This window comes from Pristiophorus japonicus, chromosome 1 (genome assembly GCF_044704955.1).
Source record: "Pristiophorus japonicus isolate sPriJap1 chromosome 1, sPriJap1.hap1, whole genome shotgun sequence".
In the NCBI taxonomy this organism is placed as follows: domain Eukaryota; kingdom Metazoa; phylum Chordata; class Chondrichthyes; family Pristiophoridae; genus Pristiophorus; species Pristiophorus japonicus.
In genome coordinates, this window is record NC_091977.1 from 155,698,511 (window position 1) to 155,725,749 (window position 27,239).

At 44.4% G+C, this 27,239-nt stretch overlaps 1 protein-coding gene across 9 annotated transcripts in view; it reads left to right on the top strand.

The window, feature by feature from the left end:
- The window catches only part of fbxl17 (F-box and leucine-rich repeat protein 17), a 1,396,933-nt gene that overhangs the window by 1,365,449 nt on the left and 4,245 nt on the right, over nucleotides 1–27,239 (top strand). The gene's annotated exons all lie outside the window — the stretch shown is intronic.

Below are 27,239 nucleotides of genomic sequence, written 5' to 3' on the forward strand. Positions count from 1 at the left end.
GGCCTGAAACAGAAGTTAGGGTTGGTGATGACACAGGGGGTGACTTCGCCCCTGGTCTTAATCGTCAGGTTGGATGCTCTGCTCGCACCAATCTCCATTACCTTGTGGAGCAGCGATTGTCTCGGAATCACGTTTGAGAGGAGTGATACTCAGCATGCATCCATTTGTTTGGTGGAATCCGCAACCATCATCTGTCATTCTTAGCGTACCTCGACATAAAACCACTTGGTTATTTTTATAACAGTCGGTTATGTCAATGCCTTTGGTACTATTGTTAATTTTAATCACCTGTCTGGAGGGTTGATGGTAACGCAACGTGTTTGGTTTCTTACTTCACCGATATTGTCGGTTTGGTATAAGGGGTCTCCCTTTGTTACATTATACTGTGGTATTGATAACACGAATCCGATCATATTCACAAGTCCAGTAATTCATCTAAATTTTGTCACCTATGCGTGACTATTTTTCAGTACCTCGCACGTGTTGTTCATGTTTTTGTCTCGAGTCCAATTATTGAATATGCTGTTCGGGATACAATTTGGTATGTACCCCTTCTGGAGTTGTTCCAGGTTATGTTGTACTTCACTCAGTATCCAGGCCCATCCCAGAGCAAACTATCTCAGCTTGTAATTATTTACTTAGGTCGTTCCCCATTGCATGGATCAAATTTATAGTCTTGGCATGTTCCTGTAATGCATGGGCCACTTGTAACAGCTCCCCTTCCGCGTCATCTCGCAACCGCACTTGGAGGGCTTGGCTATCTATTTCCCTCCCCAATAAACCCCTTAAGATTTGCGTTAAGGTGTTAACCCGGTCGTCTATTGCATATAGGTCTATGGAATTCATCGTCGCAACCCCCGCCGCATAGCCCGTGCCTAGTGTTTCCAGTATTCCCCTTTTTGTTCGACCTTGTTCTGTTCCCTTTCTGACACTAAATCTCAGGGTAGTGGATTCCGGGCCTTCGAGGATCCGTTGTGTCAAGTTCTGGTATAGACTTATAGTTTCATTCCCACAGAAGTTAGGAAGGATGATATCCGTTCGGTTTAGGACTACCGTAAGTAGTCGCTGACGCACCCCAAAATATATCCTTTCCTTAGATTCCTTTATTACTAGCCCCCCTTTGGCTCCAGTCTTTATGGGGGGGCTTGCGTGGTTGTGCTGGGAAGTTGTTGTCCCTGGGGTGGTTGTCGGGGCACCAGTGGGGGGCCTATCTCGAACAAGGATGTCCCAACACCACTGGTCCGTACCCACACACGGGGAGGCCGGACATATCTTCCACCTGGTATTCCCTTGTCATGGCCTTTCCGAGAATTGAGTGAAGACAGGTGTGCACCGTATCTGTATCCCTTCCCTATGAGTGCAACTTCCTCGTTCTTCTTCTAACACGAAGCATACTGCGGTCTCATTCACTGCTAATGTTATGCCCTTGTTATTGTTCCACCCCCACTGTCGATTGGAATCTCTGTTAAGTTATGTTATGCCCGTTAGTCCAATGCTACAATTTAAATCTACCATTGTGCCAACTACCACCATTAGGGTTTTTGAATCAGGATCACAGTTAACGTTTTCCGACGTTTTATAATATAGGCCTTGAGGTCCGATACTTTCTTCGTCAGTGGATGTTCCGGCTCCAAGGAGGGATAGGATCCTGTAAAACACAACGTTTTCCAGTGGCCACCGGTTGGTTAGGATCCAAATCGTTTCAAGTGGGTCCAGTGTTTCCATTTGCCAACACCTCCCATGTCTATGCAAGCGCATGTGTCACTAACCACAATCACCTGGTGGGGTCCAGTCCATTTTGGTGAGAATCCGGGTCTTTCAGGATTTATCTTTACCATGACCCGGCTCCCTATTTGAGGTACCTGACCCTTTGTTCCTTCGTGTCCCTTTCTAAATCCCTAATAGTTTGTTGGTCTTTGGCTTATGCTCGTAATTCATGTGATTGTTTACAGAGTTCCATCACGAACCTCCGAATCTTATCCTTGTAGGGCCCTACGTCATCACTTCCAGTAACCAGCACTTCTGGCAGCCTCATGGCTCTTCCTGTCATTAGTTCAAAGGGGATCAGTCCGGTAGTCCGGTTAGGGGTAGCTCTTAATTTCATTAGGATTCGTGGTAGTAACTCGGCCCACCCCTGTCCGGTCTCCTCGATTGCCTTATCCTGTGCTGTTTTTAAGGTGCTATTTATTCGCTCTACCAATCCGGAAGACTCCGGGTCATATGGGATGTGGAATTTTTGTTTAATCCCTTGCTTGCTTCATGATTTTTCCCATAAAGTGTGTACCCTGGTCTGAGTCCAGCTGGAGTGGCATTCCCCACCTGGATATTATTTCCCCGGCCAGGATCTTAGCTACTGTATCAGCAGTGCAGTTTCTAGTGGCGAAGGCTTCTACCCATTTTGTAAATTGGTCTATTATTGCCAGACAGTATATTTTTCCCCTTTGGCTAGGCAGTGGCCCAGTAAAGTCTATTTGTAAGGCTTCCCAGGGTCCCTTTGGGCGAGTTTGGTGTCCCAGCCGGACCTTTATCTTTTTCCCCGGGTTGTGTTTAGCGCATGTTATACATTTCCTACAGTGGTTTTCTATGTCTCAACCCATTCCTTTCCACTACCAACATCGTAACATGGAGTTCATCATGCCGGTCCTATCGGTATGGGTGTATCCGTGGTAGAGACTCAATAGGTTCTGTTGGATACATTACGGGGCCACTACATTGTCATTTTTCCTCCAAACTCCATCCGCCCCCCTTTTAGCTTCGTTCTGTTCCCACCCTTCTGTTTCTTGCGGGGTGGATTCTCCCTGTATCTTGAGTATGTTTATTTCCTCCGTTTGGGTAAAGCATGAGCCAATCAGGGTGTTACTAATGTTGCCGCCACTATCTTGGCTGCCTTTTCCTTTTGCTCTGCCTTTAATACCTCCACGTTTTGTGCCCATTCTAAGATTTCATCATAATCATCTCCTATCTTGAACCCCAGCTTAATTATTTTTTGATGCGCCTCCCCCAGCCCATCCTTAAACATTTCTAAAAATGCCGCGTCCTCTTTATCTGCATTGTTAGCACCGGACTGGTCCTTGTACTCGAGCCATTTTTGCCCTCCATATTCCCCTACAATTTCATTCGGTTTTTGGATTACTTTTAATATCCTGCTCCAATTAGTTTTTATTGGTCCTCAACATTCATCCATCCCATGCTTGAGGCCTAGTATCTGCTGTGCCTGAGTTCGCATCGGGTTTCCCATCATCATCCAGTCGCCACTTTGCACGGTTTGGGTAGCCCTTTGCCAGTTTACATTACCGGTTTTAACCTTTACCAGACTGTGTACATCTCCTAGGGTTAGATTATGTACATCGAACATTTCCTCAACCTTTTTCCAGAATTCTGTATTTCTGCTATTTGGTTTGGGGCTGGGTAAATCTTTTAGCAGTGTCTGTCTCATGTGGGATGAGGGGAACTTTTTGTATGGTGATGTGACCGGGTTGCTGCCTGTGTTCAGGGACAGTGGTAGTACATACGGGAGCTGCCTGTACATACCTGTCATATGACGGGGGCGCTTCCTGGGTCCCGTTATTATCTTGGGGCTCCCCTGCCTGTACCTCTTTCAGGGAGGGGTATATTTGGGGTTCTGGGGGGTTATTTTTGGGTTGGGTGTTGCTGATGCGTACTGTAGGGTTTGTCCGTTCTCCTTTACAGCTTTTCCTAATTCTGTTATTTTAGTTTTTAATTCCTGAATCAATTCAGTGTGGGTATCTCTTTCTTTTACCTGTTCCCGGTAACAGGTGAGGATAATTACTTGGGCCATTTCAACCTTGTGTTTGGTCTGACTATCCCACCATTTCTTCTGTCTATCGGGGGTAATATGTCCTTACTATACAGCACAAATGCACACGAGGCCCATACTGGAGAGAAGGTCACTCTGTGATCAATAACCTTTATTAGCCAGCACTGAAGTGGAGAAGATGGGTGGAGCTTCCCCTTTTATACCTGAATGTCCAGGTTAGGAGTGTCTCCCACAAGTTCACCACCTCGTGGTCAGTGTTCTCACGGTGTACAATTTAGGTCAGTTTATACATGGGTTACAATGCTGGTTGAATACATGACATCACCTCCCCCCCAAAGTCTTATTGGGATCACAGGTTAAGTCTCTCTGGTGGTTTACGCTCCCTTGTAGAGCGCCTGAGTTGGGGCTCCGGTTGTTGGGCGCTGGCCTGAGTGTCTGCTGTTTGCGGTGCCTCAGGCCTGTCCGGACTGCCCACAGTGACTGGGCTCTCCACCACTTGGTTCCGGTGTTCGGTCACCTGTGGTGGAGTGAACTCTACATCGTGTTCTTCCTCTGCTTCTTCTATCGGGTCGCTGAACCTCCTTTTTGTTTGATCCACGTGTTTGCAGCAGATTTGTCGATTGGTAAGTTTAACGACCAGAATCCTATTCCCCTCTTTGGCAATCACAGTGCCTGTGAGCCATTTGGGGCCTACAGCGTAGTTGAGGACAAAGACAGGGTCATTGACATCAATACATCGCGCCCTCGCATTCCCGTCATGGTAGTCACACCATGATATTCGTTCCACAGAAGAACTTGCATTGACATCGCCCCATTTCCAGTTCATGACAGCAAGTCAACTCCTTCCCAGCAGTGCGGGACCGTCCCCCGGGACAATCCAGAGTGGCAACCTGTTCTCCGAATCTTTGTGGGTCACGACTACCCCGTGGCGCTGCCTAGCACCGGAATGATCTCTTTTGTGTATGTCCGTAACTGTGCGTCAATCGGCAATAATTTTGGCCTCCTGGCCTTGGACGCCCACAACTTGTCGAACTGTTTGATACTCATCAGGGACTGTCTGGCCCCCGTGTCTAGCTCCATTGATACTGGGATGCCATTGAGGAGCACTGTCCTCATTATCGGTGCCGTCCTGGTGTATGAACTGTATATGTGCTCCACATGAACTCGCTGAACTTCAGCTTCCAGCGATTTCCCCCCAGTGTTTATTTGGTCTCGTAGGGCTTACATTGGGCCCGTCCTCCTCGTACATCAACCTGGCTGCAGGCTTCCTGCACATATGCGCCAAGTGACCGCTGACGTTGCAATTTCTGCAGGTATATTGCTGATACCTGCAAGCTCTGGCTGTGTGTTTGCCTTCACACCTCCAACATGAGCCGTTGTTGGAAACAAAAGGTCCATTACCAGTCGATTATCTCTGACTGTCTCTGTAACTGCCCTTAAATGCACCATTGACAGGTGTTGATGGCCCCATTACTGGTTGCATTGTCCCTTGTGATGACATGAAACAGCTAGCCATTTTCTCTGTTGAATTCCCCCTTTGGGTTCGACTACATGCTCAGGCATGTCCGATTGCTCTTGTCTGCCTGGAGAACTGTGTGTGGCGTTAACAATGTTGACTCCCTGTCCATTTGCTGCATTTAAACCAAGATTTTTGTCAAACATCATTCTGGTCTCTTCCTCCCCTGAGATAAATGTCTGGGCGATCAAAGCTGCCGTTTCAAGGGTCAAGTCTTTGGTCTCGTTCAGTTTCCTGAAAACCCCAGCATGCCCGATGCCATCAATAAAAAAGTCTCGCAGCATCTCCGCTCTGCATGCATCTGGCAACTTACATAGGCTCACCAGTTGCCGGAGGTCTGCCACGAAGTCTGGAACACTTTGCCCTTCTCACCGCCGGTGCGTGTAAAACCGGTGTCTCGCCATGTGCATGCTGCTCGCCGGTTTAAAGTGTTCCCCGATCAACTTACTGAGCTCTTCAAAAGCCTTGTGCGCCGGCTTCTCTGGCGCTAGACGGTCCTTCATCAGGGAGTACGGCCTGGATCCACAAACCGTCAGGAGATGAGCCCTGCGTTTGTCGGCCGAATCCTGTCCCAGCCATTCCTTAGTGACGAAACTTTGCTGTAGTCTCTCAATAAAATCGTCCCAATCATCACCAACACAGTACCTCTCGTCTGTGCTCCTAGCGGCCATGCTCCCGTGGTTTAAATCCCAGTTTCTCATCGCCAATAATATGTCCTTACTATACAGTACAAATGCACACGAGGCCCATACTTGAGAGAAGGTCACTCTGTGACCAGTAACCTTTATTAACCAGCACTGAAGTGGAGAAGATGGGTGGAGCTTCCCCTTTTATACCTGAAAGTCCAGGTTAGGAGTGTCTCCCACAAGTTCACCACCTAGTGGTCAGTGTTCTCACAGTGTACAACTTCGGTCAGTTTATACATGGATTACAATGACAGTAGAATACATGACAGGGGTATCCGTGGGCTGCCACTCTTTCCGTTTCATTTCTTCCATTAATGTTATGTATTTTTTGCCCAGCAAATTTAGTAGAGACCTTTTTGGTCCCCAATTAGATTCTTTCTCCATTTTGCTGGCCTTGGTTTCTGTTCCCTCATTGGTTTTATTTGTCTTTTTACTAGCCGGGTTACCCATCTTACTTTGGGGAAGGTGTAGGGGTCTTGGGCATTCCCTTTAATTCATGTTTGGGATGCAGGATGTCATCTATATGTCTCCCCTTGGCGCCGTACACTCATACCGCCACGCTTCTGGGTCAATATGTCTCATCTCTGCAGGGACGTCGTCTATATGTCTTCCTTTTGTGCCGTACACCCATACTACCATGCTTTCAGGTCAATATGTCTCGTCCCTGCACCGTGCGCTCGTACCGCTTGGGTCAATAGGTCTCGTCCATATGTCTTCCCTTGCGTCGTACCCTCGCACTGCCGCACTTCCTACAAGCGCGCGTCTCAGAGTATGCCTTTTAACCCCTCCCACCCCTAGATCATCTCTGTCCTCTGTCTCTATCCCTCCGGGACCTGCTACAGATGGTTCTTTGTACAGATGTCCTTCCCTCCTGGTTTACAATGCCACAGCTCTAACTTGAAGGTGGTAAATTAAACATACTCATCCCAACAGCTGGAATCATTGTTCCGTTTGGGAAGTTCTTGTACTCTGCTCGCAGCGCCAAATTGAAGGGGAAAATGGGAAGGCTTCTCTTCCCACAAGCGGGCCCTTTGATATAAAGGGTCGACGCTTGTCCCAACCCGCGTAGCGACCCTCGAAGTTATTAGACGGCGACGGATGGCAAGGTATAACAATCTTTAGTTATAGACATCCGGGAACACTTCTCATCACAGCCGCCTGTGAGTGGAGATGTTCGGCGAATAGCAAAATCGTACATCATTTATACATTTCCCCGGTACGACCTCCCTCAATCTCTAATTGAGTTACCTTATCAGTAATATTTTGGATTGACAGACCAGGATCTCAAGGCAACCTCAGACCTTAACTGGGATGACCTCATTAGGTTAGAATTTGCTGATCGTACATGGCGCCTAAAAGTTTCTTTAAAGTCTTTTCACAGAGTCTTATCAGTATCTGTTTAGAGTCTTCCATGGTGTCTTATCTTGTCGGACTGAACGTACCTTAATGTTATCTAATGTCCTAGTACATCAATGTTGAATCAGAGGCCTCTGGAATGATTGAGGTCAGCCAGAGCCTTTTTGCCTCTTTTGCTGAGCCGATGCAGAAGTCGGCACTTTAAACCTTATTTCGCTTATACTCCTAATGCCAAATTTCTCTTACAATACTTATATTGTTATTTATTTATTTATTTTCGTGTTTTTTTGGGGTGGGTGGGGGGATTAGATCTCTGGGGGTGGGGGAGGAGCAGATCGGTGGGGGGATTAGATCTCGCTGGGGGGAGGACTAGATCCCTGGGGGTGGGATTAGATCTCTGGTGGGGGCGGGGGGGGAATTCGATCGCTAGGGGGAGGACTATGGACTATATCTCTGTGGGAGGGGGGGTGAAGGGGAGAGAAATCGATTGCTGGGGGGAGGAATAGATCGCTGGGGAGGGGGAACATTGCAGTTTACCTACCGCCGACATACCATTGGCATAAAACCACCTTTTTTCAGATGGTGTGCAGCTCTGGTGGTATGTTGGCAGTATGCTACTAATGTCGGACATTTGGGCGGTTTGTAGGGTGCTCCGTGTGGGCAGACGGTATGCATACCGCCCGGCGATATGTCGCTGATGATTTTCCCACCGGGCGGTCTGTAGGTATTTTTTGATCAATTTTGCGATTTTGGATGTTATGTTGGCGGTCCACCAATTTCGGCCCCATAATGTTTTACAACATTGTAATTCTAGACCAGGGTTACAGTAGGGGAACAGCTGAAAGCAAGAGAGCGTTCCTGAAAAATAATAGTTTATGTAACACCTCAGTACATTATGTTCTATTTAATTGGGACTTACATTAACATTTCAACATCTCATTATTCATAGACTATTGGCATCTGATGAGTGTGTGGTTTACACTCCACTTGGATGTTTTTCAAGGTCTCTTAAACTATCCTGACCTTGCAAATTAAAAATTTATTGCAAACAAATAAGTTTTTGTACTACAGCAAATTTTGTAGTTTCTTTTAACTCTCCAAAATGGACAGTGCAAGTCAAGAGAAAGAAAAAATCGACAAAACTTTTCAGATTTGTTTGTAGAGAAAAGAGCATTAGATTGGATAAAAGAGAAGTAAAACTAGGGAGGAAAAAATGAACACACAGCAAGCGGAATTAATAAATTGTTTGAAATGTTTTATTTTTATTAAAAATGTGTAGTTCAGAATTTCTATTACAGTAATAAAATTTATTGCTTACATTTTAGTCGGCCTACTTCTGTCATAGTGGCTCAGACCTTCCGGCAATATAATAGTGCGATTAATGGCGCTCCCAGCTATTTATGGCACAGTAACAACAGGCAAGGGGCAGATGCATGGTTAAACACGGAAATCCAAAAGTTGCTCTCTGAGTTGCGGCGTTCCACTGTGAAAACAGCCTTTCGCTGTCTGCCTCACCATTGAAATGCATTGAATGGCGTGAAGTTGCTGTATTTGCTCGGTAGTTACGAACTAAACTTGCCACTATGATATATTCTTACGACATCACTGACTAACACACTTTACAAGATGGTTCCAGCACAGAAACTGTCATCATGTGACTTTGCCACGTCTCCCTTTCATTATTTACTTCTTATTAATCATTTATGGTGATGGTTCTTCACTCTAACCTTCTGATTCAATTTCACACTTCTCTCTCTTACTCTACCTCTATCATGATTCTCTTTCTGTCTTGATGGTTTCTCTTCTACTGACTGTGCCAAGTTTGGCTTTAACAACAAAAACCTGATTTGTGGCTGACGTTCGAGAAACAACTCCACTGGTGTTCTACCAGTAGTTGTACAAGGACTATTATGAGAAGTAATTAGAAAATGTGCCCATTTGTCCAACGACAACTTTCATTTCTTTGGATTTGGATCCAACATTTGCTTGATGAGGGCACATTTTACAATTTGTACTGTGGGCTCTATTGCACCATTTGAAACAGGGTGGTATGGTGGAACTTTGGTATGTTCCACACCATTTCTGCTCGTGAACTGTGCAAATTCTTCTGAACAAAATTGCAGCCCATTATCTGACACAATTTCCTCTGGGAGGCCATATGAAAAAAAAACAATCTTCGCAAATTGTCTAGTGTTTTATTTGTTTTTTCCGCATCGGAAACGCCTCTACCTACTGCGAATGATTATCAATCACTATGAACAACTGTTGAACTTCTAGCTCAGCAAAATCTACATGTAACCTTTGCCACACCCTGGGAGGCCATTTCCATGGCTGTAATCATACTGATGATGGATTCTTGCTTACCGATTTACATGTTGTACACTGACTAACAATGTACTCTACATCTTTATCTAAACCTTGCCACCATAAATGACTGGGTGCAAAACTCTTGGTCAAGCACATTCCCAGCTGCTGATCATGAAGATCTCCTAACAGTTTGGACCTGAACTTATTCAGCAACTTACTCTTGCACCTCACATGATATAATCTTTATTCACTGATAATTCATTCCTATGAATGAAGTATGGATGAATATCTTTCTCTGATACCTGGTTTGGCCAGCTATTTGCTATGTACTCAAACCTTTGAAATAATTGGGTCACATTTGGTTGCTCTACCAATCTCTTCAACTGTGACTGGCAGCTCATCAATTATGAAAAACAGAACACTTCTTCCCTATTGGGTGTAACTTGTGATAGGGATGGCAACCTGCACATAGCATCAGCATTACTGTGATCTACCTTAGAGATAATGTTCTCAGTTTCTAGTCTTTTGAGTTCTTGCTCAATTTTCTCCTTTAGTGCGTATGGTACAGGACATGGCTTGCAGTGAACTGGTCTAGCATTCTTTTGCACTCTGACACTCACCTTGAAGTCTTGGATCGGACTGCCTGTTTCATGGAAGACCTTCAGATACTGCTTGATGACATCCACTTTCAATGCAAATTTTGTTTCCACACGAAAAGTCTTATTCCAATCGAGCTTCAGTGATCCTAACCAATTTCTACCTATCAAGGCAGGCTTGACTCTTGCCACTACTATGAGAGGCAAGCTCTTAAACTGATCCTTGTATTTCATCGGTATGTTGATACGTCCTACAGCAGGGATTTGCTCTCCTGAGTAGCCTCGCAGCTCTAACTTCGACTTCTCCAGTCAAAAATCACTCAACTTATCGAGATATAGCGATTCCAGTACTACACTCATGGATGCACCAGTATCAATTTCCATGAGTATTCTGGTTCCTGCAACTTCTACTTGGATGATGATATATCATGAATCATTGTTAGATACCCTGGTGCTCCTGATGACATGCATCTCCAGAACCTCCTCATCCTGTTGTTTCTCTTCAACGCTATATAGTGTCTGGCAATTTCTACTTCTAGCATTGAACATCGGTTTACTCTTCAGTCGGCATACCTTCGCAAGATGCCAGTTTTCTTACAGACGAAACAATCTGCCTTTACATATGGACAGCTTTGAGCGGTGTGTTGTCCCAGACACCGATAGCACGACTTCAATGCTCTGTTACCTTGGCCAGTTGCTGAGGCCTTGGGGGCCCAACTGCCTTTTACTTTTAACCTGTAGCCGATTCACCTCAGTTGCCTGACGACTGGAATGGCGCAAAATTCTCGGGAGTATTGGTCGGCCATATCCATTGACATAGCTGTCTGACAAGCTAAATCAAAAGTCAAGATCGCTTCATTTCTCATCCCACAAACAAAGCAGCCACAAAATGCTCGGTCCTGAAAGTTTCCGAAATGACAGTGAATGGATAGCTTTTTTTAAGCTACAATGTACTCACTGATACTCTCATCAATTAATTGATTTGTTTTCCAAAACGATAATTTTCGGCAATTTCTAGGGGCTCAGGACTGTACTTTTAGAATCTCCGTCAGTGGCGTGTCCTTTGGCTTGACAGGAATAAGCACATTTTTCAGGGTTTCTTACACTTCGGGGCCTGCTTCAGTCAAGAAGATAGCCTGTTTACTTTCTAAAATCTTCCGGGTTATGGTTTACATCATCGGGGACTTCGTTGATATTTGTGGTGAAAAACATTTCTAGCAGCTCCACATACGATCCGAAAGTCTCTCGGTCACAATGGAACTCACGCATTAGTGAATGTCGACAGTTCAGCCAAGTGTGCATGTAATTTACCTTGAATTTTTAGCTGTCCTGCAAAACAAAGAACCTCTCAAAGTCTCTCTGTCAGTTGGCTGGATTATCCACCAACACAAATTTCAGATAGGGACTCCAGGAGTCCTATCATCATCGCCAATGTGATCTATCCTTATGACATCACTAACAACACACGCTACAAAATGGCTCCAACACAGAAACTGTTATCGTGTAACTTTGCCACATGACCCTTTTATTATTTACATCAGTAGTTGCAGTACATCAGTAGTCCACTAGGTGGAGCAGTAGTCCACTAGTGGGAGCTCTATTACAGCTGCAGAAAGTTAAGTCTTGTCATTTCAAGTCTAAATACCCTTTTAATTATGTCATAATTGTTAATTACTGCCAATCAACCTCTGGGACTGAAAATTAACTGTTATAAGTGTGAAGTCTCATTCATTCGGGTAATAATTGTTGGAGATTTTAACTTTTTTAACTTTTTCTTTCTATTTTTTTCTCTTTTAATCCAATCTTCCTTTCCCTCTCTTTATTTCTCTTTCTGTATCTGATTTGACATTGAATTTATCCACTTTAATTTATTCTTCTTTCACAGTCCTTCCTCTGTTTATTTCTCAATCCTTGAATCTGATTGGTTAAGGAAATACACTGTTGCTTTCCCTGTTCACTCAGGCCCCAGATGCCCTGTTTCCCTCGCAGCCACATTATCAGCTCGTACCCTCAGCAACTTGCCATGCCAAAAATGTAAATGTAAATGTAAACGTGCAAGAGCAAGTCTAACTTAACGGTAGATGCTATTAGATACCCTGCTGCAGCAAACTCTGGCCCAGTGTGTTTGTTTCAGCTTTATGGTATGAGTGTGGTGTTTCCTTGGTAACGTGGAGAGAGTTTTTAGTGCTATTCAGTAGGAGTGGCATAAATGATTTTTACTGCATCTGTCAGGTCATTTAGGTTCATTTCACAGTTATGGGTCTTTGTATGAAATTAAAATTGCACTGCCAAAAATCCTATCCAACAAGTCTGGCATCTCAAACCCAGTTTTAAAAAAAAACAGCTCCTTTTTTGAGCAAAGTGGATTGCACATTGCTGGTTACTTCAGGCTGCGATGTTAAGCGGCATTGGTATCAGGACTTGCTTTTCCCCAATATTAAATTGTAGACTAGATTATTAATTTCACCGTTTCAAACAGCGATTGATAGTTTGAAAGTAATATGAATTTGAAAATCAGATGATAAGAACTTTAAATTGCCCTTTTTAATTTGTAAGTGGTTTCTATGACTCAACTATGATGGAATAGATCATTATTTTTGTTAATAAACACTCTGCCCTGCAATGTAACATATAAGTAAGATAATCTATTGTTTAAAATATTTTAATACATTTTTGAGCAGTAAATGATTTTGGCAGTGGGGCATGGAATATCTGTACTTTATCAAACACTTCCAAGCCAGGTGCACCAGAGATCAGGTGCAGAGAGACACGTCATCTACTCTGTCCGAAAATGTGTCTTTCATCCAGAACTGCAGTCTGTACTGCATCTGTGTGATTTTCCCCATTTTATACAAGTCATCTTTATGACTTTGTTTAGAATCACAGAAGTTTACGGCAAAGAAGGAATCCTCTGGCAACACGTCTGTTACCAGAGAGAATTGGAAAATGATGGTCAGAGCCTCCACTATTTCCTCTCTTGCTTCTCTTAATAGCTTGGGATACATTGCATCTGGGCCTAGCGATTTAGCTACTTTCAAAAATGTTAAACCCCTTAATGTTTCCTCTCTCACTATGTTGATCTCATCTAATATTTCACACTTCTCCTTAACTACAGTGTCTGCAACGCCCCTCTCTTTTGTGAAGATAGATGCACAGTATTCATTAAGAACCATACCCACATCCACCGCTTCCACATGCCGGTTACTTTTTTGGTCTCTCATAGGCCCTACTCTTTCTTTAGTTATCCTCTTGCTCTTTATGCATTTATAAAACATCTTTGGGTATTCCTTGACTTTACTTGCCAATATTTTTTCATGCCTCTCTTTGTTTTCCTAATTCCCTTCTTAATGTCACCCCTGCACTTGCTATACTACTCTAGGCTTTCTGCAGTATTGAACTCTCAGTATCTGACAAAATCTTTCCTTTTTTCCCTTAACCTACCCTCTATGCACCTTGACATCCAGGGGCTCTAGATTTGGGAGTCGCACCCTTTTTCTTTGCAGGAGCATATTTGCTCTGAACCCTCACTATCTCCTCCTTGAATACCTTCCTCGACAGTCCTGATTTGTCGGCAGTTTGGTAAGAAAGACTTGCATTTATATAGTGCCTTTTGTGACCACCGGATGTCCCAAAGTACCTTACAGGCAATTAAGTACTTTTTGAAGTGTAATGTAGGAAATGCAGTAGCCAATTTGCACACTGCAAGCTCCCACAATCAGCAACGTGATAATGACCAGATAATCTGTACTAGTAATGTGGATTGAGAGATAAATATTGGCCAGGGCACCGGGGATAACTCCCCTGCTCTTCTTCAAAATAGTGCCATGGGATCTTTTACGTCCACCTGAGAGTGCAGATGGAGCCTCGGTTTAACAGCATTTCTGACAGTGCAGCACTCCCTCAGTACTGCACTGGAGTGACAGCCTGAATTTTTGTGCTCAAGTCTCTGAAGTGGGACTTGAACCTACAACCTTCCAATTCAGAGGTGTGGGTGCTACCAACTGAACCACTACTAGCGCGAGACTTTCAAACTCATTTCACATTACTACCGACAAAGAGAAGTGACCGCCATCCTTCAGCAGGCATTAGAGGGGAAATAATTCACTGTGCCACCCAGTTCTTTTGAAGATTTAAAAAAATCATCAAATAATATCAGTCCACAATGTATGACAACCAACCTTTGGCACTGATTGACAATTTGCAATTCATTAGGGAAATTTGTAGCTGATTTGTGCTGTTGTCTTGGGTACAGTCATCTAACATAGTTTATGTCAGGAAAACATTATAGGTTGATGAAATGTGCATTCAAGTCAAGTAAACACTTGCAAAACTGTGGGGGTGCAATAGATTTGATTTGGATGGATGAGCTGGGCTGGGTTAAATGACATTCATTATCTGTGCCGAGCTTGAGATTTTGAAAGTATAAACCAAAATGGGAAGCACTTGTGTCAGGGTCAGTACTGTGACTGAAAATAATTTACCTCCAGATGTGTGTTGCATATAATTAAATAAATAAAAATAATTCTATGCTTGGCTCCTTTGCAGCAGCTACATAATGGAGCACACATGCTGAGCAAAGTGTGCATCCACTTCAGGGCTCTAGTATCTTATCAGGCTCTTTATACACTTGGGGCTGGATTTTCCGCTGCTGTCTGCCTCTGTTTTTGCCCCGGATGGGCGGAGGTGAACTTTTGGGGCGGGTGGCCCGCTTCCAGCTGGTGCTTTCGGGTCGGTTTTGCCGGGGCGTAGAGCATTACCAGCCAGAAGAGGCGAGCCAAAGTACCACACTCCTGGTTGCGACACTGGCTCGATTTTTGACTCCTGGTGGGAACGCCTCTGAAAGCGGGCGGTCCGACCTATAGCGGCCACAGTGAGACAAGTAATGCCGACCTCAGGTAAGTGTGATTGTTTTTTCTCTTTTTTTTTTGCGATTTATGTTGTGGTGGCGTGGGCGCTATGTATTGGGAATATTTTCGGTGGGTTTTTTTCAGTTTTGTTTCTTCTTCCCAGACCTGTCTTAGAGTGCTCCCAGGCTAGCTCTTTAGCTCAGGATTTTCCAATACTAAGCCGGCCTACTGCCCTAAGAGAGGTGTGCAATGCCTCCCTTACTGCTCTGTCCCACACTCCGGGCCCAGCTGCCCAATTTTGCTGACTGAGGCGCAAGCATTTTCCAGACGGTATCAGCACCAATCCGTCAGTCATTAACACCCCAAAATCCTAAAAGCCGAAAATCCAGCCCCAAGTATTTGGCAAATGATGAGTGAAAATTAAAAAATAATTTCCCCATGATTAGTTTGTAAACGGTCTTTCCAGTTGACCATTTTGGACTGTTCAGGCATTGTCTTTGATAAAGGCAGTTAGCCATTAATTAGGTAACATGGTCTGTTTATTGGGTGTTTTATGTGTGCAAAGGTTTATCTTACCTTTTCTATTTTGCCATTGTTTCCATATTTTCATTTTATCACACTGTATTGTGCGTCTAGTTTCTTTTCCACATTTAAGGAGTTGGAATCTGCTATCTTTTGAGCCATGAGTGTTCGTATGTTAAGTAGTTTTTTTCTGGTTTGCTCAATATGTTCATCGACATTTCCAGATTTTGTAACCATAGTTATTGATGTGTTCCAGAATTACTTTATTTTTGCTCATGACAGGAAATGTACACATTTCCTATCATTTGCTTTGATGCTGCATTGTTCCATGATTTCATGGCTGGAAAATTCCGGTCGGAGGCTTCCTTCGGACGAACGCTTCTGACCCAAAAATTTTTACGACAATACCTGGTGGTCATGGAGGCATCTTCTATCCCAGTCTGAGGCCTTCATTCGATGCACAGCGTATGGGGAGATGACTTCCCTCTATGTACGGGAATGCTGGAGTCACGTGGGCCTGGAGCACCAATCACTCGGTAGTATTCTCATTGATAATAATGGGAACTCCATTCTTATGAGTTTCTATTATTATCAATGAGAATAACCCCCTAAAACAAGAAACACAACATAATAAATAAAAAACACCCCTCATATTTAAAATTAATTGAAATTAAATGTAATTAAATGTTTTAGAAAAAACAATTTTTGGGATTTTTAAAAATTGTGTTTTAATAGGGTTAAAAATAAACCCAAAAAATAAACTTAACTTAATGGACAGGGTTTTTAACATAAAAATAAATGATTAAATTTATGTTTTACAACTCTTACGCTGGTAAAAGTAAGCTATGCGCCTGTTTTTACCAGGCGTAAAAATTTGAAGGACATTCGCTGGGCATGAGTTGGGCAAATAGCCCAATCTCTGCCGCGCGTATGTCCTTCTCCCGGGGATGCAGAGAAATCTTGACAGATTGGAAAAGCCGCTTTTCGGCGCATGTGTATCTCGCCCCGAAAACCGGCTTTTGCGAAGCCTCGACGGGTCCGCGCGTATTCCGTACAGATTCATCAAGGCCGGAATTTTTGGCCCCATATCTTTCATATAATACAGCATTTCTAGCTGTTTCAGTTAGTGTTTTCTGTAACAGTTCAAGCTTATACATATGAATCAAAGCTAAAAACAAAAAGGAATATTTCAGCTTTATAAAAATAAATGGGGTGAAATTGGACCACACCAATCGCACAAATTGGCCTGATAGGGAATTGGTAACCTGTTTTACACGTGCTCGATTTTCTAAGACATTTTGCACTACTGCTATTGACCAATTTCACCCCCAAATATGTCAGCTTCTTTGATAATTAGATCTTGACCAAACCATGCCCTCCAACTCCGGGCCAACTCTAACCTTCATGTCTGCTTGAAGGTCCTCAAACATGAGACTACACTTGTATGGTCCCATTTCTACCTATCAAAACATATCTCCAGCAATAATTTATTATTACGCCGCTGCACCATAACCTCCAGAGCCCCCCCCCAATGATCTATCCTTGGCCTCATCCTCATCCATATTTTGTCCCTCAGTAACATCATCCACAGACATCCAGTTCTACCTCTCCACTATATCCCTTGATCACACTGCCTGTCTGGCATCATCATTAATGAATCGCAACTTCTTTCCACTGAAAATTGGGAGGACCAAAGGGGAGGATGTTATGCTTCAGTTGAACAGAGCCTTGGTTAGACCCCATGTGGAGTACTGCATTCAGTTTTGGGCATTGTACCTCAGGAAGGATTTATTGGCCTTGGAAGGGATAAATTACAGATTCATCAGAATTATGTCCGAGGTTGAAGGGTTAAATGATGAGGACAGGTTGCATAAACTTGTCTTGTATTCCCTGGTATTTAGATGGTCGAGTGATGATCTAATTGGTGTGTTTAAAATGAAAGAAGGATACAGAGAAGCTAGGGTATCCAGTAAACTTTAAAATCAGAATTAGGCCATTCATGAGTGAAATCAGTAAGCATTTTTTCAAACAAAGGGTAGTCAAAATCTAGAAATCTATCCCCCAAAAGGCTGTGGATGCTGGGTCATTTGAAATTTCAAGACTGAAATCAGCGTATTTTTTTTAGGTCAGGGTATCAAGGGATATGAATCAAAGGCGGATAAATGGTGTTGAGGTACAGATCAGCCATAATCTAACCGAATGGAGGACTAGGCACAAGGGGCCAAATAATCATCATCATCATCATCCTAGGCAGTCCCTCGGAATCGAGGAAGACTTGCTTCCACTCTTAGCATGAGTTCTCAGGTGACTGTATAGTCCAGTACGAAAACCACAGTCTCTGTTACAGGTGGGATAGACAGTGGTTGAAGGAAAGGGTGGGTGGGGAGTCTGGTTTGCCACACGTTCCTTCCGCTGCCTGCACTTAGTTTCTGCATGCTCTCGGCGACGAAACTCGAGGAGCTCAGCGCCCTCCTGGATGAACTTCCTCCACTTAGGGCGGTCTTTGGCCAGGGACTCCCGGGTATCAGTGGGGATGTGGCACTTTATCAGGGAGGCTTTAAGGGTGTCCTTGTAACATTTCCGCTGCCCACCGTTGGCCTGTTTGCCGTGGACGAGTTCCGAGTTGAGCGCTTGCTTTGGGAGTCTTGCGTCTGGCATGCGAACTATGTGGCCTGTCCAGCAGAGCTGATCAAGTGTGGTCAGTGCTTCAATGCTGGGGATGTTGGCCTGGTCGAGGATGCTAACATTGGTGCGTCTGTCCTCCCAGGGGATTTGTAGGATCTTGTGGAGACATCGCTGGTGGTATTTCTCCAGCGACTTGATGTGTCTACTGTACATGGTCCACGTACAGGAGGGCGGGTATTACTACAGCCCTGTAGACCATGAGCTCGGTGACAGTTTTGAGGGCCTGGTCTTTAAACACTCTTTTCCTCAAGCGGCCGAAGGCTGCACTAGCAGTGTTGGATCTCGTCGTCAATGCCTGCTCTTCTTGATAGGAGGCTCCCGAGATATGGGAAGTGGTCCATGTTGTCCAGGGCTGCGCTGTGGATCTTGATGACTGGGGGCTGTGCTGTGTGGCGAGGACAGGCTGGTGGAGTTCTTTTGTCTTACTGATGTTTAGCGTAAGGCCCATGCTTTTGTATGCCTCAGTAAATACGTTGACTATGTCCTGGTGTTTAGCCTCTGTGTGTGCACAGATGCAGACATCGTCCATGGACTGTAGCTCGATGGCAGAGGTTGGGGTGGTCTTGGACCTGGCCTGGAGATGGCGAAGGTTGAACAGGTTCCCACTGGTTCTGTAGTTTAGTTCCACTCCAGTGGGGAGCTTGTCGACTGTGAGGTGGAGAATGGCAGCGAGGAAGATTGAGAAGAGGGTTGGGGTGATGATGCAGCCCTGCTTGACCCCGGTCTGGACGTGTATTGGGTCTGTAATGGATCCGTTGGTAAGGATCACGGCCTGCATTTCGTCGTGGAGCAGGCGGAGGATGGTGACGTACTTTTGGGGCATCTGAAACGGAGGAGGACTCTCCATAGACCCTTGTGGTTGACAGTGTCAAAGGCCCTTGTAAGGTCAAAGAAGGCCATGTATAAGGGCTGGTGCTAATCCCTAAATAGTCTACTCCTGTTCCTATGTTTCTCAGACCAAAGTCATTTATTATCAGCCCTCACTATAAAATGTGGTCCCTTACAACTGATTTCATTAGTCTCCCTGGCCACTCGGTCAATCTGAGCCAGACCATTTTAAACCTTGGTATCCTGTTCCACCCTGAGCTGAGCTTCAAGCCCCACATTCTATCTAACACTAAAACTATTTTCTTCCATCTCCGCAACTTCTACTATCGCGGCTCCTCTGCTGCTGAAACCCTTATCTGTGCCATTATCACATTTAGACAATTATTACAATGCTCTCCATGCAGGTCTCCCACTCTCCAACCTCCAGAAACACCAACTTGTCCAAAATCTAGCAGCATGTATATTATCCTGCAAGAAGATAACTAGAGAAAGAGTGGGGCCTTTTAGAGATCACAGAGGAAATCTGTGTGTAGAGGCAGAAGATGTGGGTATGATTCTTAATGAATACTTTGCATCTGTTTTCACAAAAGAGAGGGGCGATGCAGACTTTGCAATGAGGGAGGAGGGGTGTGAAATATTAGACGAGATAAACATAGTGAGAGAGGAAGTATTAAGGTAATTAGCAACTTTGAAAGTGGATAAATCCCCAGCCCCCGATGAAATGTATCCCAGGCTGTTAAGAGAAGCAAAAGAGGAAATAGCAGAAGCTCTGACCATCATTTTACAATCCTCTCTGGCTACAGGTATGGTGCCAGAGGACTGGAGGACTGCTAATGTTGCACCTTTGTTTAAAAAGGGAGAAAGGGATAGACCGAGTAATTACAGGCCAGTCAGCCTAATCTCAGAGGTGGGAAAATTATTGGAAAACATCCTGAGGGACAGGATAAATCTTCATTTGGAAAGACATGGATTAATCAAGGACAGTCAGCATGGATTTGTTAAGGGAAGGTCGTGTCTGATTGAATTTTTCGAGAAGGTAACCAGGAGGGTAGATGAGGATAGTGCATTTGATGTAGTGTATATGGATTTAAGCAAAGCTTTTGATAAAGTCCCACATGGCAGACTGGTCACGAAAGTAAAATCCCATGGGATCCAGGGCAAAGTGGCAAGTTGGATCCAAAATTGGCTCAGAGGCAGGAAGCAAAGGGTAATGGTTGATGGGTGTTTTGTGATTGGAAGGCTGTATCCAGTGGGGTTCCGCAAGGCTCAGTGCTGGGTCCCTTGCTTTTTGTGGCATATATCAATGACTTGGACTTAAATGTTGGGGATATGACTAAAAAGTTTGCAGATGACATTAAAATAGGCCGTGTGGTTGATAATGAAGAGGAAAGCTACAGATTGCCGGAAGATATCAATGTACTGGTCAGGTGGACGGAACAGTGGTAAATGGAATTCAAACCGGATAAGTGTGAGGTAATGCATTTGGGGCGGGCTAACAAGCAAGGGAATACACATTAAATGGTACAACACTGAAAAGTGTAGAGGAACAAAGGGACCTTGGAGTGCAGGTCCACAGATCCCTAAAGGTAGCAGGCCAGGTAGATAAGGTGGTTAAGAAGACATATGGAACACTTGTCTTTATTAGTCAAGGCATGGAATACAAGAGCAAGGAGGTTATTCTTGAACTGTATAAAACACTAGTTAGGCCGCAGCTGGAGTACTGCATGCAGTTCTGGTCACCACATTACAGGAAAGATGTGATTGCACTGGAAAGAGTGCTGAGGAGATTTACAAGAATGTTGCCTGGACTGGAGAATTTTGGCTATGAGGAAAGATTGGAGATGCTGGGTCTGTTTTCTTTGGAACAGAGGAGACTGAGGGGAGACCTGATTGAGGTGTATAAAATTATGAGGGGCCAGGATAGAGTGGATAGGAAGGATGTGTTTCCCTTGGCAGGGGGCATTGATTTAAAGTAATTGGGGGGAGGTTTAGAGGAAATATGAAGGGAAATTTCTTCACCCAGAGGGGAGTGCAGGTCTGGAACTCACTGCCTGAAAGGGTGGTAGAGGCAGAAACCCTCAGCACATTTAAAAGATACTTGGATGTGCACTTGAAGTGCAGTAATCTACAGGGCTATAGACCAAGAGCTGGAAAGTGGGATTAGGCTGGATAGCTCCTGGTCGGCAGGCACGGACACGATGGGCCAAATTGGTCTCCTTCCGTGATGTAAATTTCTATGATTCTATGATTCCCGATAACCTCTGTCCTTGCTAACCTACATTCGCGCCTTGTCCTCCAGTACGTTAAATTTAAAATGCTGATCCTTTTCTTTAAATCCCTTCATGGCATTGTTCCACACTATCCCTGAAACTTCTTCCAGCCTTGTATCCAATGCTGTACCATTAGGTCCTCCAACGGTTGTTGAATATCTCCCTTCCCTTCGCCCCATCATTGGTGGTAGATTCGTCAGCCACCTCAGCCCTACTTTCTAGAAGTCGCTTCCTAAACTCTGATTCTCCATTTCTTTCTCTACCTTAAGAAAACATTGCTTAAAACCCACCTTTTTGACCTAGCTTTCGGCCACGCTTCCTAATAAGCAACATAAGAATATAAGAAATAGGAGCAGGAGTAGGCCATTTGGCCCCTCGAGCCTGCTCCGCCATTTAATAAGATCAGGGCTGATCTGATCATGGACTCAGCTCCACTTCCCTGCCCGCTCCCATAACCCTTTACTCCCTTATCGCTCAAAAATCTGTCTATCTCCACCCTAAATATATTCAATGACTCAGTCTCCACAGCTCTCTAGGGCAGAGAATTTCATAGCTCTACAACCCTCTGAGAGAAGAAATTTCTCCTCATCTCAGTTTTAAATCGTTGGCCCCTTATTCTAAGACAAAGGGCTAGATTTTACACTTTTGTGCAGATCGCCCAAAAATGGGCGGTAGTTCCAGCGCGGGCGGTAAAAATGGGTTTTCAGATCGCCTGCTTGTCGCCCATTCTCAAAGCCCCGAGTCTCCATTTTTGAAATTGGGCGTTACCCCGAGTGATCTGAAATGGGCGTTAGCGTTAAATCTCTCTGACCTTCTGCCGTAAAGTGTCACCGTCCTTAGCAACGGCATGGCAACGCTCGTTTACCACGATTCAGGAGGTCAGGGGTCATCATTACATGTGCAGAAGAGGAGACAGAGAGGGAGCAGAGAGGGACTGAAAGTGTGTGTGGGTGTGGTGTGTGCTTATTTGGCTGTTGTGGGAGGCTGTTGAGTTTTTGTCCAACAAATAATATATCACATGGAAGGGATGGACGAGGCCCTGCAGCTAGTAGCCAGGAACATTGGTAGCAGAGGGCTCCCAGTAGCTCCAGAGCGCGGCACCGCACCCCAACGTGCTGTACCCCCATTGCCAACGACACATGAGAGCCAGGAGCATCATCTTGCTTCTGGCTCGGAGCACGTTCCCACCTCGGGACCGTCCTCTCCCGTATCCGTCCAAGCAGCAGGTCGGCCGTCATCCGCTCCCCGTCCCCCCAATGAAGCAGCACCTGAGGAGCTCCTCGGCCAGGCGGCTTAGAGTCAGGAGGGGAAGGGGTAGAGGTGGGGATGAGAAGCGGGGGGGTGGGGGGAAGGGTTGGTTTTTACAGAAATCCTTATGATTTCAGACAAATGTTCAGTTTAAATGTTTTTTATTTAACAAAACCTTGTTGCGCATTGGCTCAGATAGTTGCACCATTACACGCTGGTGATTCCTTAACATCAAAAGGGTATAATTACACTTAACTTCAATCAACTTAAACTATAACTGTCACCAAAGTGATGCCCACCATTGATGTATGACCCGCACACCCAGCAATGTGTCAGCCTTGTAAATAACACCAACGTTCTTTTAGGCAAAGCGATCATTTATGAACTTCTGACGTAAGAGTCTTGCAGCTATCATGCCACCACGGGCCCTTTCATGCAGTCTACTGGGGGGTGGGGACATGGCTTCAACGTCAGCCTGATTGTCTAGCCCAATGTCAGCGTCCACCTCCTCGTCCTCCTCTTCCTCTCTCTGGTGAGGTGGCCTGTCAGACTCATCAGGCATTTCTTGTCCCCTCCTGATAGCCAAGTTGTGTAGCATGGAGCACACAACCATGAATTGAGCTACTTGCTCAGGTTGCTATTAGAGCTCGCCTCCTGAGTGGTCCAGGCATCTAAAACACTGATTAAGCACTCCAATGGTTTTCTCCACAATATTGAGAGAGGCTCTGTGGCTCTCAGTGTATCGCCTCGCGGCATCGGGGTGGGTATCACACAGTGGGGTCATCAGCCAGGTGGCGAGACCATATCCTTTGTCACCAAGCATCCAGCATTGACCTTGTGGTTGATTGTTAAACAAGTCAGATACAGTGCTCTCACGCAGGATGTGAGCATCATGGCTGCTGCCCAGAAATTTAGCATTCACTGCCATAATCATTTGCTGGTGATCGACAACGAGTTACACATTCAAGGAGTGGCATCCCTTGCGGTTCCTGAAAACCTCTGCATCCTGAAAAGGTGCCTGCATCGCGATGTACATACAGTCTATTGCTCCCTGTACCTTGGGGAAGTTAGCAATTCGGTAGAATCCTAGAGCCCTCAGTCTGAGCCTCCCTGGTCATAGGGAAGCTGATAAAGTCCAAACTGCATGCGTACAGGGCTTCAGTGACCTGTCTAATGCAGCAATGTGTGGCATGCTGAGACAATACCGCAAATGTCGCCAGCTGAGGCCTGAAAAGTACTTGACGCGTAGAACGACAGTGCCGCGGTGACTTTGACCTCGACGGACAGTGCAGTCCTGATGGTGCTGTCAGGCTACAGATCGCCCCTTATGAGCTGGCATACCTCAGTGATAACGTTTTTGTGGAAGCGCAGTCTCCGAAGGCAGGTGGTGTTGGGCAAGTTGAGGTAAGACCGCTTCTCCCAGTACTTGTGGAGGATGTAACGTCTGGTCCTCCTCATCAGTCTGGCATGTCTTACATTGGGCACATAATGCTGTGGAGCGTACCTTCTGCAATCTCGAGTCTGCAGCATGTAATTGGTCATCACGAGAGGGTGAGAAAGGACAGGCCCCACTCCAATAGCTATCTGTTTTCCACCGATTGATGACAAAGAATGAATGTCCCGATGAAGACACCTATTAAATTCCAATCGTCCACAGTATGATAAAGATGTTTGTTCAGATGTTCACATCACCTCTAAAGACCTCCAGAGTACATCCGAACTCCCCCGAGGTTGAAGCAGAGCAGCCTTTTAAATGATGCGACGTGTGATTTAGAACATGGCGTCCATACCGCTGTGAGTAGTTCCGATTAGTTCCACTTTTTCCCAGCGATATTGTGGGCAAGATGTGTGCGAGGTGGTGAAAGTGACGCTGGGCGATCGCCTGGGCGTTAGTTTTGGCAAATGTGATCTTTACGACAAAATAAAGTGGGCGGTCTGTATTATTGAATCTCTGCGTTAATTACGTGCGGAAAGTAATGCTGGGTGATATTATGGGCATTGATTTCGTCCATTCTGATGATTCCACCCCAAAAAAATGGGCGGGCGGTATTTTTTTCCAGCGTTACGCACAGGGGGAAAGTAATGCTCGGCGATAAGTGTCCAAAAAATGGGCGTCAGTTTCCATTTTGTGGCTAAATGGGCGATATCTGGGCTTAATACGTCATTTCAATGGTAAAATGGACATTACGTGGTCGTTATGCATGCAAAGAAAGTGTAAAATCTAGCCCTACATCCCCTAGTTTAATCTTTCCCATCATTAGCTTCCTTCCCCTAATGATGTCTATTGTGAAGCACCTTGGGATGTTGATGCAAGTTCTTATTGTTTAGGTCGATAGGATCATTTCTCAGTTACCTGCTTTCAAGGTTGGCAGATCCAAGTTTCTCCTATCCTGGATCTTGCACGAGGAATCAGCCTCATGACCCTTCCCTGCACTGCCTCCGGTACTTGCAACAAATCTCCGTTGTGTTTGATTAACCATACTGGATACAGTACTCAAGGTGCAGTCTGACCAGAGTACTGTACAGTTCAATCATAACTTCTTGTCACTTGTATTCTACTGTTTATTGGCTATGTCGTTCAGTTTTTTATTTGCATTGTTGATTGCTGCTTCTCATTGTCTGGACATGTTGCCAAGTTTACTAGGATCCCTAGATCTCTTTCAATTTCACTATCAGCTGTTTCAACACCATGGAGTGTGTGCGTGGCCCATTTTATCTTTCAATGTGCAGTACTTTACACTTGTCCATATCAAATTGCCTCTGCCATTGTTCTGCCCACTTTCATATTTTATCCAACTCATTTGTATTTTGTGAGTTGCATCCTCAAAATCAACTGCCCTTCCTAGTTTGGTATCATCTGAACATTTCACAAGTTTGTATTGAGTTTCTGAATACAAGTGATTGATGTAAATTAGTAACAGACATGGTCCAGTCTCAACCTCTGGGCACTTTACTCGGTACTCTCCCTCTCCAACCCCCGATATTACTTCTGTAACTAGTACCTGTCATTTTCTATCCTTTAGCCAATCGGCATCAATGTGGAGTTGGTTAATCCCAGCGTCTATTATGCTTTTTGGCCAATGGCAAACAACAACTGAAAGTCATAATCCCTTGCTTGTTCAGACGTGAAGAGGTTTAACTTTCCCAGCCATTTGGCAACAAACCTTTTACGACTCTCAAATAACACTGTTTTATCAATATAACAATTTCTACAGGAACAGGTGCAAAAACCAGCATTGCAGAGCCATTTCGGGAAGCAGTTCAACAATATAATTGCACTATATTATAAATCAGGTCACCATATTTAGTTGATGGGAACTAATTCATTCATTCTTTATTTCCATAAGCTAGCAAGACACATTGTCTGCCCACTGTTCCTATCTTAGAAGGGTGTATAACATATGCACAATTGTAAGCACTTCACCTCACCAAAAAAAATCAGCGCAGTAGAAGATATTGAATAGTGGTTAATAAAGATAAATATAGGTGTTAAAAATTTTATTTGTATGTATGAACATTCCGAGATAGGGTTTTGGCGAATGATTAATGAGTGCCCTTATATAACACTGTTAAGTATATAACTGATTTTACATTTCCAGAACCATTTACCTTCTACAATTCCATATGAAGTATGGCTTTGTTGCAAATGTGTTTTTATATTTTAAATAATAGTACAGGTTAAGAACTCTGATTGTTTTAATGACATTGGCAAGACTAGTGTAGACATTGAAAAATGAGGTGTTAAGCTGGCCCAGTTTAGGTGAACAATTAATAGTTTAACATCTCCAAGGTGCAAATGAGGGCACAGGCTGCAAATTATGCATTAACATGCAAATTATTTTAAATAGAAAAAATAGGTTGATGTCTTGACTTGACTTAAATTATATGCTAATAGGCAGGTAAACATTAAATATGTGGTAAAGAAAATGAGTGGGTGGTTGTTAAATTGTCTGAGACCCAATATGGGGTATGGTAGTGTTGTAATTAGGTTACTGAACTAGTAATCCAGAGTCCTGGACTAATATTCCAAAGAATTCACTTTAAAAAAAATCAAAAGCTGGTATCAGTAAAAATGACCATGAAGCTGTGATTTTCAAGTCGTTACAAAAATGTAATTATTACAACAAGGCTTCCTGACCCTGAGAATTGAATATTCTCTGTTTGGTTGTGTAGACCCTAATATATTTCCATATTTACAGTCCTGTCAAAATGATTAATTTGCTACTTCATCACATTGGTTGACGATACTTGACACCATAATCCTGGTGGCTCCTGATGTAATATAGTACCAGGAAGGTCACAGGCTCAATCCTCAACCTGTGCTGTGCTGTGCTAGCTGATATTAGACGGGCTGTAATGGAGGTACTGGTTGGTACTGGTCGTCTCTATGCTCTCATGCTGAAGAAGCCAAGATTTTCATTCCTAATCTCTGTCCAGTGACACCAATGGAAAATGTGCACACGTAGAGTTGGATATGGGCAGAGTTGGATATGGGCAGAATTGGACTGGGCTGTGGTGTTGCTCTAAAATAGCTGCTGACAGTCACTGGGCCTGGTTCATAACTGAAGACTGACCACCTGGATGAGATATTGGGGAACTA